General features: G+C 43.8%; 1 long non-coding RNA gene across 1 annotated transcript in view; it reads left to right on the top strand.

The window, feature by feature from the left end:
- LOC117197180 (uncharacterized) overlaps positions 1-13,075 on the top strand; it is a 131,112-nt gene that overhangs the window by 75,490 nt on the left and 42,547 nt on the right. Inside the window, exons 3-5 of the long non-coding RNA XR_007479114.1 lie at positions 6,164-6,481; positions 6,571-6,677; positions 12,466-12,747. This is a non-coding gene — a long non-coding RNA (uncharacterized LOC117197180). The remainder of the gene's footprint in view (positions 1-6,163; positions 6,482-6,570; positions 6,678-12,465; positions 12,748-13,075) is intronic.

Raw genomic sequence — 13,075 nt, 5'->3', positions numbered from 1 at the left:
GGGCATTTGCCGTCAGTAAATAAGCCTCAGAGTAGAATATAGAGTGACTGCAAATACATCCTTCCAACATGTAGATCCTTGGTAGATAGCTTCTGACATCTCTCTCCCTCTCTACATATATTTCTGTTTGTCTGTCCTTGGAGATGCTATTCTATTCTGATCAGTTGGTAGACATCTTAGCTTCTCTGTGTTTAAATACTTGGAATACTACATGTGCGTTAAAGTTTTAAAAAATATTGGTTTATATAAGATATATCCTCCTTCCTGTTATATCAAAATGTGTGAGCTCAAATATATTTCTGTGATCTGTTTTTGTTTCCAGTCTATCAAATTGAACTCCCAACTACGTTGCAGCACTCTTCACAATAGCCAAGATGTGGAAACAACCTAAATGTCCATTGACAGGTGAATGGATAAAAAGTGATATATACATACAACGGAATATTATTCAGCCTTAACAAAATAGAAGGGTCATAGAAGAACCTTAGGACATTATGCTAAGAGAAATAAGCTAGTCACAGAAGGGCAAATACTGCATGATTCCGCTTATATGAGATATCTAAAAGATCAAACTCATAGAATCGAAGAATGGAAGGGTGGTTGCCAGGGGCTGAGGAAAGGGGGAAACGAGGTATTGCTAATTAACAGGTATAAAACTTCAGTTATGCAAGATGAATAAGTTCTAGGGACCTGCTTACAGGCCACATTTTGCCTATAAATAACAATACCATATTGCGTACCTAAAAACCTATCAAGTGGGTAGATCTTAGGTTAAGTGTCGTTAGCAAAATTTAAAAAGAAAAGAGTTTTGTCCTCTTTAAGAAATGGTTCCATATAACTTTCTAGAAACTTTTTTTTTAATGTGAGACTTGATAATGATTTTCTGACATCTGAAAAGAACGATATGAGTTGAGAGTGAAGGAAGTTGAGAATGAAAATTACAGTTTTCTAGTCCTAAGACAGAATGGTTATTGGAGATCATTCCCCTGTGAAGCATTTCTACACCGGCGCTAAACCAAGAGGAATGTATATCAATATTTAGAGCTAAAATGGGTGTGAAAGACTAATCCATGGCTTGGTAAGTTATGAAGACCCTCTTGGATGAAGTGACGATCTTGTGGTGGTGAAGCATCCGTTGGACAGTGCCGTGTGCTGGAGCGATTCTCCAATACGGCAGGAAGAGCGAGAACCCTGAAGTCGGACAAACTGGATTTGAATCCTGGCCCTACCATTGGCAGCTGTAGGATCCCAGGCGAGTTGCCTAACTTCTTGGGTCACACGCTCCACACCTGCTAAGCAAGGGTGATGACACCTGCTGGATTTGGTGTGAGGATGAACGATAATATATGCAAAGCCCCTGGCTCCATGTCTGATCCTAGGAGGTGCTTGATAAGTGGAGTCGGGTGGAGTAAAGAGCTCGCTACCAAGAAATAGCTGCGGGGCTTCAAAACAGACACAGAAAATAACTTAACATTTATCCAAGAATCAACTAGTAAAGGAGAAGTCTGAAGGATAATTATATCAGGAGACCTAAGCAGAGGAAAACTTACCGAAATGAGCGTTACCTTTATGGACACAGAGTAAGAATTATTGATTTCAGACTAATAAAAAGTATAATATGACATCATCAAGAGAGTAAAAAGAAAATCCCATCAAATATCAAAATGAGGAACAACTTCGAATTTTTACATAAGGCAATTGAAAATCCAAATCGAAGAATGGCAATGGAGAATGGAATGTAAAAATAAACCAAGGGCTGGACTCAAAATGAGTTTCCACAGTAAGGATTTGAATTTCTGCCTCCTGGCTAAGAACAGAGTGGGAATAAGGAATGAAATCCCTTTCCACACACCTATTAGCTTCTGTTTGCCTTTTCTTCCCAGATGTGTAGGATCTTAATGAAGGCAGTTATTTTGGTTTTTGGTTTTTTGTGGTTTTTTTGGCGGTACGCGGGCCTCTCACTGTTGTGGCCTCTCCCGTTGAGGAGCACAGCCTCCGGACGCACAGGCTCAGCGGCCATGGCTCACGGGCCCAGCCGCTCTGCGGCATGTGGGATCCTCCTGGACCGGGGCACGAACCCGTGTCCCCTGCATCGGCAGGCGGACCCTCAACCACTGCGCCACCAGGGAAGCCCAAGGCAGTTATTTTAATTGTCTTACTGTATGCAATGCTATTCTTCTCTGTGCTATGAACCATATCACAGAACAGCTCATTCATTTAAGAGGTTTGCTTAACCCAATTATTCTATACTTAATCCTAAATCTTTTGAAAGGGCTAAGATTTTTTTCTGAGTGACATCTTCTGTAGTTTTCCAATGAGACAGAAACTTTATCATTTTAGTTAAAGGGACAGACAACAAAATGGACTTTGTGAAACATCTACAACTCTATTGTTGCTTTTAAAAACATTTGACATTCATAATCTCATTTTATTATCACATCCTGTCCATTTCATAGATAAGAGGTCCGAAAAGGAGATGTCACACAGATGAGTTCTGTGACCTGAATTTCTGTTTAAATTCCATCTTGCCCCAAACTGATGCACTTCCTAGTCTTCTGTATTGAACCTGGTCTTAGGGTCTTCTTCGACTTTCTTTTTCTCCAAACACCACTAACTTCCTTTGTCCTCTCAGTTCCCAACCCCTAAAAGGGGTCCTGTCCTGTGTCCCTTTCATTACCGGCTCAGGTATTAATTAAGTTGCCAGCAGGAAAGAGCCACAGGGGGTTGTGACTCCAAGATAAATTTGCATTTTGGGTCAGAAGTTCTTGAAGATAAAAATATTCTTTAGTGTTTCCCATTCAAGATGGTCGCTGAGTTCAGATGTTTATCTCTCTTCCCTGTTCAAATCCCATTCAAGTTATTATAAGGAAATACAAAAGGAATTTCTTGTGAGAGCCGCATCAGTAGATCAGAGATTTGGGGAGAATTTCTGAAGGGTGGGAAGAAGCTGGGACAATGCTGACAGGTAAACAAGCAGAGGAACCTTCAGTGTGAATCAGCGGAGGGGAAATTATAGACAAGGAGGAAGCTGATCTCGCTGGTAGGACTCCGGAAAAGCTCCAAGCAAGGAATCAACAGGTGTGTACAGGTGAGTGGGTGGGGATGCAATTCACATTGAAGTGTTGGACTTCTCCCTGCAGAGCAGCTGTGCCATTGGTCTGCCTTGAGCCAGTTGATGCCCTGATACAAGCATGTAGACCCAGGCACAAACCAGTGACACCGTTGCTAATGGTGCTGAACACGCCTGGTCCCTGGGGCTCCTGGGATCGGTGTTGGTATCTCTCTGCAAACTCTCCTCATTTTGTCATTGAAAGTACGGTTTCCCTGACTGCCTGATGCCCTGAAGTGGAGCCCTTACACCTGCATATGAAATAAATGGTACAGACGTGTTCATGTAACACAGAAAGCTCACTGTCACTCTCTCTTTAAGGCAGGAATCAGCTGCAGGTGAAACCCACCGCAGTTACCGGTGCTAACTAATCAAATCATTTGTTCATACATGCAAATAGATAACCAAGGATCACCGCACATTTGTGCGGTGTTATTTTACTTAAAGAGAAAAATTATTTTACTTAAAGAGAAAAATTAACTGCAGAGGAAATGGGTCTCTTGATGGATACTGTGGGAAAAATAGTTTTAATGTTTTCATTGCCTAAATTTGCTTTGAGGCAATATTGCATTCAACACAAAGAACGCCCTGTGAACAAGCGTAAAGCTCTTATACTTTAAGAAGATGATCGCTGAAATGAGCAGTTCAGTGCAAGGGGTGAAAGAAGATGTTATGGAAATATTCCCAAGCATAGAGCCAAAAGGCAATGAGGTGGACCAGGGTGTGACAGAGAAGTAGATGAAGCCTGGAAGAATCAAAGTATGGGATCTATCACAAAAGAGAGATGAGAAGAAACAGAGGAGGGGAAATAAGAAAAGAGAGCAAGATTTCCCCGAGTTAAAAAAAAGATCGAATCCTTCCGTTGAAAGGGTCCATGAATACTAACCAATATGAATGGAAAAAACCCAATAGCGAGACATAGCCTCATTAAAATGTAAGCAACCAGGTCTAAGGAAAAATTTCTAAAACTTCAGAGAGAACAAAACCAAGCAGCAACAGTTTTTCCACAAAGAATGAGAATATGACGGTATTAGTATTAGACTTCTCATCGTCAGCACTGTAGTGAGAAAACAATAGACAAATACTTTTAAGCTGGAGGGAAGTGATTTACAATTTTTTTACCAGTCAAAATGGCACGTGATGAGGCAAAATAAGTGCATTTCAAGTCACAGAAAGTCTCAGAAAAATTTTTCTTGTGCACTCCTCCTGGACACACAAAAAACTACCAAGAATGCGTTCCAGCGAAATGCAAGTAATTCACATGATAGTGACTCCAGCTCAGTGCAGGAGGGTGACTTCCCAGGATTCAGGGGGCCGGTGGTCCTGGAGGACGTGGAATCCACATTGGAATTTGAAGACCCGGGGCTCTGAGGGGGTTGAGGAGTGAAGCAAGGAGGATGGTTAAGAAGTTGATAATTTATAGACGTGTGACATCATGTGCTGTGTACTTAGAAACTCCAGGAAAACTATACAGCTTTCTAAGGAAGTCACACCCTTGGTGAAGTAAACTTAAATGTGACCAGATTTGGGGCAGTCATGAGAGAAAGAAAAGAAAATTTATTTGATCTAGATTCTTAGAACCGTTTATTTTGTGTGGCACTCTTTTAATAGCACAAACTACATTTCATTCTCTGTAGAATGAAATACATATATATACTTATTTATTTATACCACATCTTCTTTATCCATTCATCTGTTGATGGACATTTAGGGTGTTTCCGTGTCTTGGCTATTGTGAAGAGTGCTGCTACGAACACAGGGGTGCGTGTATCCTTTCGAATTAGAGTTTTCTCTGGATATATGCTCAGGAGCGGGATTGCTGGGTCCTATGGTAGCTCTATTTTTAGTTTTCTGAGGACCCTCCATACCGTTCTCCATAGTGGCTGCACCAACTTAACATTCCCGCCAACAGTGTAGGAGCGTTCCCTTTTCTCCACACCCTCTCCAGCATTTTTTTATTTATAGAGTTTTTGATGCTAGCCATTCTGACCAGTGCGAGGTGGTACCTCATTGCAGTTTTGATCTGCTTTTCTCTAATAATTAGTGATGTTGAGCGTCTTTTCATGTGCCTATTGGCCATCTGTATTTATTCTTTGGAGAAATGTCTCTTTAGGTCTACATGCTATTCTATATGTTCAGTTGCTCATCTTTACACTTTAATTATATATATTAAATATAAATATAAATATATATATATATTTGGTGGAAAAAAGGAGGGGAAGCCAAAAGAAACCATAGAGGTATCAAGTTCCTTATTTTATAAAATAGAGAATCCAGAGGTAATAAAGTTGAGAGATGCAAAAACAGAGATTTAAGTACTTTTAAGCTATAGAGTAATCAGTAGTAGAACTGAAACTTATAATATGATAAAAATTAGGGGAAAGAGCAAGGGGGTGATGTAGAGCAAATGAAAAGAAAGTGAGCTAATATCTCAGTGGGGGGTCAGGAGGCATTATTTAAAATGCATCCATCAGAGATATATGACAAACACATACTGAGAGACTGTAGGCTTAGCTCCAAGCAGGACCACAGGCCTGGAGGCACCAGCGAGGCAGGGCGGGTGGGACCACATGCACAGGTGATGACTGTCTCATGCCTTGGTGCTGGGTCAGATCACGGAACTTAAAAATTTTCCCGGGGCAGAGACGGGCAAGAATGGTCCAAGTCGAATTGTAATTCACACCGTTTCAGAAAGAAGGGAGCTCACCATGAAGTTAATTTAATTGTAGAAAATAAAGAAATTTGGTCCTTTTCAGACAAGCGCTCCCACGCAATTGTTTCTGTGGCGCAAACACACATCGCAACATCCCCGACGCAGGGCTTGCCTTCCTGTGCTTTCCTTCACTGTTATCGATGTTTCGTGGCTTTGGACTTATTTTTCCTTTGAGATGACCATCAGAGAGTGTTCAGAGGCCATAATTACACTTTGTGAGGCCACGTGGGTTTCATAATTTCCCAGGTAGATGTTTTTTAGTCACAGTTTAAAATGTCCTCACAATGCGCAAATGCCAGCCCCAAATCCACCTTTCCCTAATGGATTTTACTCTTCTGCAGGCGAAATGCATTCTCTCTGGTAACAAATGAAGACGGAGTGGCAAGGCTTGCTGTGAAGGGAACGCGAGCCAGCACAGGGCACACAGTCGTGTGTTGCCACGGAAGTTTCGGCAACGGCTGCACCACCGAAGGCAATTTCTAAGAGATGGTTGTAAAACGTGACCAAATCCCCTGCAAGCTAGAGTGCATCACAGATTGGCACAAATGTTTATGGAGGTCAGAAGTCAGATTACATGTCCTCTTATTTCCATAGCAAACCTCTCTTTATTCCACACGTATGGAACCAAGATCCGTTTTCCTCACCTGATCCTTCACCAGGTGAAAAGATCCCTCTGCCTTGCCCCACCTGCGTGTGTGTGTGTGCACGCAGCATTACAATTAACTTCTCTGACCACTAATCTTTTCAGGCCAAAGGTTTGGATACCTGTTTGAGGCCAAGATAGAGAAAAAGAGGCTGAGTTGGAAAACCTTGTGACCTGGAGGGAGAGAACGGGCTCCAGAAGAAGGGCATTAGGTAGGTGACCCAATGACCAGTGTCCAATGGCTTCACAATGGCAAAGGCTGGACCCTGCTGGGTTTTGTCTCATGAGCTGTTAAAGTTGTGTCTAGGTATTCTCTCTCCTTTGGCCCCCGCTTCCAACCTCCCATTCTTTCCCGAGCTTTCTAGGATTCCAGGACAAATGGATGCCATATATTGGGAATATGAGTAACAAGACGAAACGCTTACAGTAATCACTGCTTAATCGCGGTGAGTTGCATTCAGGACCGAGACGTCTCGAAGTGTGGCCCGTATTGCTGGGCGTCCTTTCAGGGAACTGTCGGGACACTTGATTGCAGGAGAGCTGACGAGTGACACGTCCTTCCCACAGCAGTGGTGGCGGCCCCAGCTCCCTGTCTAGTCGCATTAGCTCCCCTCTGCACTCGAACAAGTCAGAAGCAATCATCTCCTCTGCGCCGGATAAGCAAATGCAAACACTGCCCTGGTGTGATGTTGATAGGACAAGAGGTGAAGGCGGCTAATATGATACAGACGTACCATTCGGATATAATAAGCCATTTAGAACAATAGCGGATGAAGATTTTCTGTCTTTCCCTGGATCTGTCTTCTTTCCACAAGGGAGGGACTAGGTAGTTCGTGAGGAGAGTGCCATGCAATTGCTTTATAGAGGCTAAGCCTCTCTGCTGCTTCTGCTGGTTTCCCTATGTGGACGATGAGAATCTTTGGTGCTGGAGGGCGGCTACTGGACCTATTAGTTTCACGTACATTTCATAGTGTTCCTAGGTCTTGAGAGCCCATCTAGCAACATTCGCCTAAGTGGCTTCGTTTCCTAAGGTGAGAGCTGAGAGTCAGCTAAGATCAGTGAAGCCTTTTGATAGACTTGTCCTAATATTAAAAAGTAAAAGGGCATGATGGATTTGAAAAGCAGAAGCCAGCCACTTGGAATCTGACCTTGGATGTAATTCAGCTGTTAAGTGGAAATAATATTGTTTATAAGTAAACTATTCTTTTCCTCAAGGCTGTAGGACCAAAGTTAGGGTGAAGCTTGAAAATGCACGAGGGTATTTTTGAAATAAGGAAACCAAATGGGGCAAAAAGAAACACTGGAGGAAATAAAATCTGTGACGGCGTTTCCCTCTAGTGTTTGCATTTATCCAATAAGCACTTGCTAATGTTGGATCGACACCAAGCAAGCAATGCTTTAGAGAAGAGGGTAAGGGAAAAGATAGTTCGTGTTTCCATTGCGGTAGTAACTGTTAATGCAATCTTTTGTGCCAGATGCGTCCTTGCCCTCATTTCTGGCAACTGATCGCCCAGCGTGTTGAGTGGGGAGGGTATATCTCTTAGCCCCATAGTCCTTGGGCTTGACCACTTGCTTTGGCCGATGGAATTTTAGTGAACTTGATGTGACCAATGATCCTGAAGGTGCTTGTGTGGTTTGGCTTGGTCTCTTGCTCTGCTGGGGTCCGTCATGATAAGGATGTGCCCTCCATAGCTGCTGGTCCAAAGAGAATGTGGAGACAAGTAGAAGAGAACTGAACTTGAATCAAACACTAAAGCCAACCTCAGCTGACTCGCAGCCCAACACAGGGCTGCTTCAGGTGGTTAGCTGTCTCATGAGGAATGAAAAAGTACAAATGCAAAAGCTCTAAGCAGCTGACTTTTGCAATGGTTTGTTACACAGCTTTAGTGCAGCTAATATGATTTTTAAAGTTAAATGAAAATTAATTGAATGGTGGGTATAATATAAAAAAGATAAAGTTTTTGGACCAGTTTCTAGATGATGCACTATTTGTCTTAATGAACAACAACAGTAACTTTAGTTTTGAAACTATTTAAAAGCCTGCTCTAGCTGAAAAAAAATCATATAGGGACAAAAAAAATTCTCCGAAGAGGCAAGTTTCTCCAGCCCAAGAAATAGGACGACCAGCTTTAGTTAACTCTCCTTGGAATTCTCATGTGTTTTACCAAGTATTTTCCTTGGCTGTCACAGTCATTACCCATTTCTTGCTCCCTTGCCAGCTCTTGGGGTGATACCTGCCACTGTTGCCGTTGCCAAGTCAGCACCTGAGCCACGAATGCTCGCTGGCTGTGCTACTGCCATAATTGGAACGGAGGCTGCCAGCGCCAGTGGTCAAGGGGCTCGTGTCTAACCAGAGGGCACTGTCTCTTGTCATTGCCAAAGCTGCTGGAGCCAATTCGGCAGACATCGCGCCTCTTCCGATTCTCACTCGAGTGTTCATGGCAACCATCGCATCCCAGGATTTGTTCATGTCAATCAGGGCCGGGCTAAACAATCCTAGAGGCAGGCGCTGCATTGCAGTTGGATTCCTCTTCTCAGTCTCTGGCACGCCCTGCTCTTTGCAAACTCTACTTGAGCATTTTGACTTTCTTCTCGAGATGAGTTCTTTGCTAGGACTCTCCTTAGTACTTGTGTTAACTATTGCTCTGGTAGGCTGCCTCACCAGCCTCTAGTCATCCCTTAGGGACACTGGAGTCACCCCAAGCTGGAGTCCCAGCCACACTGGGATTTGCACACATCTTGTTTTTCTGTCGTGGAAGGTGACACTACGGCTGATGGAGATTTGATGGCCTGGAATAATCAATATTAAAACAAGGAAGAGATAGAAGAGCTATGGGAGAGATATTGGATGGCCTAATGTATTCTGAGTCAGCTCAGGGAATCAAAGACACTTCCTTAGCAGGAAACTCCTGCGTTGAATCCAAGGACGTATGGGATATACTGTAGACCTGGATGGTTCTGAGAGTGAAGGGCGATACCGAGATGACCCGAGTTTTGCAAAACTCTAAATATCTGTGACCTAGAATGGAAACAAGGTCACAGATGGTGGCAGGACAGTGACCTCAAGGGACGGTGCTAGGAGATGAAGCCATAAAATGAATGAGAGAAGAATGACCTTGGCAGGACTGTGAATGCTTGGAATGACTGCTTTTTATGCTTCTGGTACATCGTTTAATGAGATGGTGTCTAAGGATCCTTGTACCTCTAAGCTTTCTATGATTCTATCTAGACATTTAATGGAAAATTTCAGTCGCTTTCCTAATGCAGCTGCTGCATGTCTGCTATTTTAATGGGCTTGCTTTATATCCTGAATATCCGGAGGAGGTGGAGATAAATCAGCCTGAGTTCCATCTACTCCTTCGATCGAGGGAGAAAAAGATGTCTCATAATATTGGAAGAGAGAGGCTGGAAGGTTTTCTTGCCTGTGGGAAAAGAGATGATGGGCTGAAATAAATAATGAGCATAAACTGTTTTTGTGTCGCTCCAAAACAACATGCAGGAGGGGGGACGTGGAAAGTCCTGGGAGTCCTACGTGTCTAGGAGGGTGACAGGGTTCGGACTCTTGAGTTTGGCACATTTTGGCTATATTTATAATCCCTGTCAAATCGCCCTCATTTCGCTGAATTCCAACTTTTATTTCACTCACAGAACTCCTCCTACTACTATTTTTGTAGAGTAAAGCTGATTATAAAAACTTTATTCTTCACCGTTTGGCTTAATTCCTTGTGTTAAAGATGACAGTAAAAACGCATCAGTTCAGACCTGCTGCTTTAAATCCCTTTTTGGAAGCAAGTGTGTTCCTTCCTTCTTCAGCATCCTCTAATTCGTGGTCCATAGACTAGGAGATAGATTGAGGGTTATCTTTATTCCTTTGGAAAAGGAGCGTATTATAAACCAGTTAATACTCAAATTGAGAACGCAAAGACAATGCTTAGTCTTTTTAAGAGACTAAATTAAGAAGTTCACTTTAAATCTTTTAAGCTCTCCCTTTGGTGCATGAAAAATGCTCATGCATTATTTTAAAAAACAACGACAAACCTCTTATCTCCTTCCAAAAGCAGGTTAAAAGAACCGTCTGAGTCATAACTGGCATTGATGTTGGGTTACCTTACCCTACATGGTAAAAAGTAATAACACTACCTCTCCTTTAAAATAGTGCATGATTTTTTTTTTTTTTTGTCACTTGGAATGAGACTTGTCCTTCACCCCTCAATCAATGAGCCAGTATTTACTGAGATGAAATTCTGCACCAGATGCACCCTCCAGGAGAACACAGGGAGGTGGGAGGGGGCCCGTCTGTCCTGAAGCAGATTGATACAGGGCGGAGGAAATTGAGCCTCATTTTTTTTTTTTAAACATCTTTATTGGGGTATAATTGCTTTACAATGGTGTGTTAGTTTCTGCTTTATAGCAAAGTGAATCAGTTATACATATACATATGTTTCCATATCTCTTCCCTCTTGCGTCTCCCTCCCTCCCACCCTCCCTATCCCACCCCTCCAGGCGGTCACAAAGCACCAACCTCATTCGTGTTTACATGTGAAATGTGGCCCTCGCCATGAGACAGGAAAGAGAAAATCGTGCTCTCGGTGCCACCCTCCTTAGGAGGAATGAGGATTGTAAATAACAGTTAATTCCCTCCCAGTCCAGTAAATAAACAAGTTCAAATCATGTGGTTTCCAGCCCAGGGCTCTTCCATCTGCCCTGAGGTCTGTGAGATTGACCTGGGATCATTACTCAGGGGTCCTGGCCTCCTTCCCTCCTCCAGGGCCTGCCCAGTCTTTTTCTCTGGTCTCCCGTTGTTTCTAGCTCTCTGTGCTTCGTGTTATCTGCTGATTTGTTCTCAGTGGAAAGCCCCAGACGGAGGTCAGGGGTAGGAAGAGGGCGGGCCGGGGTCCTCATTCCTTTGGCTTTCTCTCTGCGGGGTCCAGCTGTCTCCCTCGGCTAAAAGAAGCTGCTCCTCTCCAGGAAAGCCGTCCTGCAGGGTTCCTTGCCTTCTGGGGCTTGGTAACCTCTTCCCCAGCTTGTACCAGCCCTGCATTCTCCAGTCTGGTCCCTACACTCTGTCCTCACCTTTGCAAATAAACCCTTCTTGAATTTCCCACAATTCAGTGTTCCGTTTTTTGACAGAGGCACTGACAGGTTGAAGGACCTCCTTGTTAAACTCTTGAACTAGTGGAGGGACATAAGGAGGGGAACTTCAGGCCCTGTGGTGCCTCGTGGCGGACCCATATTTTGGTGAGGACTCCTTCATTTATGTCATTAGGCAATCATCTGACTTATTTACTTCTTATTGCCAACTTCGAATTGTTGAAGCCCAGCGCAGTTCTTAAATAAAAAATATGTGCCCAGCAAATGGAACCGATTTTAAAAGGAATTGCTCGTGGTGATTTAGTGAATTGTCAGGGTTCTATTTCATAAATAACAAAACAGAAATTAGGAGCATGTCAGAGCTGCATTAGTGCTCACCCATAAATAAGAATCATTTTATTAGAGCTGGTAAATTATGCTTACTTAATTCACATTGTCATGCCTGCCACTTTGCTATATATCCTGTGGGTTTTTCACTCCCTAGATGTGTTACAGTTCAGCAAGACAAACATTTTGGGTAACTGATATATTAGGAATGCAGTTATGAGTAAATAGATGTTATTTTTCTGTGTTTCGTACAGTAGTGATTGGCTTTTCTTCCGTTGACATGTAGGGCTGAGCTTCATGAAAATGGGAGATTAATGCATCCTCTGTGTGTGTCTCTCTCTCACTCTTTTTTTTTTTTTTTTTTTTTTGCGGTACGCGGGCCTCTCACTGCTGTGGCCTCTCCCATTGTGGAGCACAGGCTCCGGACGCGCAGGCCCAGCGGCCATGGCTCACGGGCCCAGCCGCTCCGCGGCATGTGGGATCTTCCCGGACCGGGGCACGAACCCGTGTCCCCTGCATCGGCAGGCGGACTCTCAACCACTGCGCCACCAGGGAAGCCCCATCTCTCTCACTCTTTTTAAGGCCAAGTGTGAAAAAGAAATGAAAACATGAAGAGTGTTAATGAATGTGAGATGCCGGAATAAAGGAGTCTTTGCTCTTCAGCTATGTGGCATTGATCCCACTAATGGTTTGGCTTCTGAGGAGAGAAAATCTTTGATCCGCTCAGTGAGTTGACGGTCACAGGACAGGTGGTCATGTCATGCAGGCCAAGTCCGAAGGCCTGGGAAGCAGGGCATCTCCAGAAGACAGTTTCCATAAGCGTACAATCCAGACCAGGGACAAGACTGATACATTCACGAAAGTGTCAGTAACACTGAAGGGCGACACGGGCCCGGGATGAGGGTCAGGGGGGTGGGAGGTGTCTGAGGGGCCCTCCCAGAGCAATCAAGCTTGAAGGACACGTCCAGGTAGAGACCTGTGTCTCATCTCTTCTGTTTGACAAGGATGCCCAGGTAGAGATCTATGTCTCGGCTCTTCCGTTTGACAAGGACAGTCCTTAACAAAGTTCAGCCCCGCCCCCCCCCAATGTCTGCGGCATCATAATCTCTTTACACAGCTTCTCCCTCATCCCCAGGGCTCAGTGACCTTCAACTCCCTCCTGCCCTGGGTTCCTCACCAGATGGTTCTTCAC

This window comes from Orcinus orca, chromosome 9 (assembly GCF_937001465.1).
Source record: "Orcinus orca chromosome 9, mOrcOrc1.1, whole genome shotgun sequence".
In the NCBI taxonomy this organism is placed as follows: Eukaryota; Metazoa; Chordata; class Mammalia; order Artiodactyla; family Delphinidae; genus Orcinus; species Orcinus orca.
The sequence above is the reverse complement of the archived record's forward strand: the minus strand, read 5'-3'. Positions and strand labels throughout refer to the sequence as shown.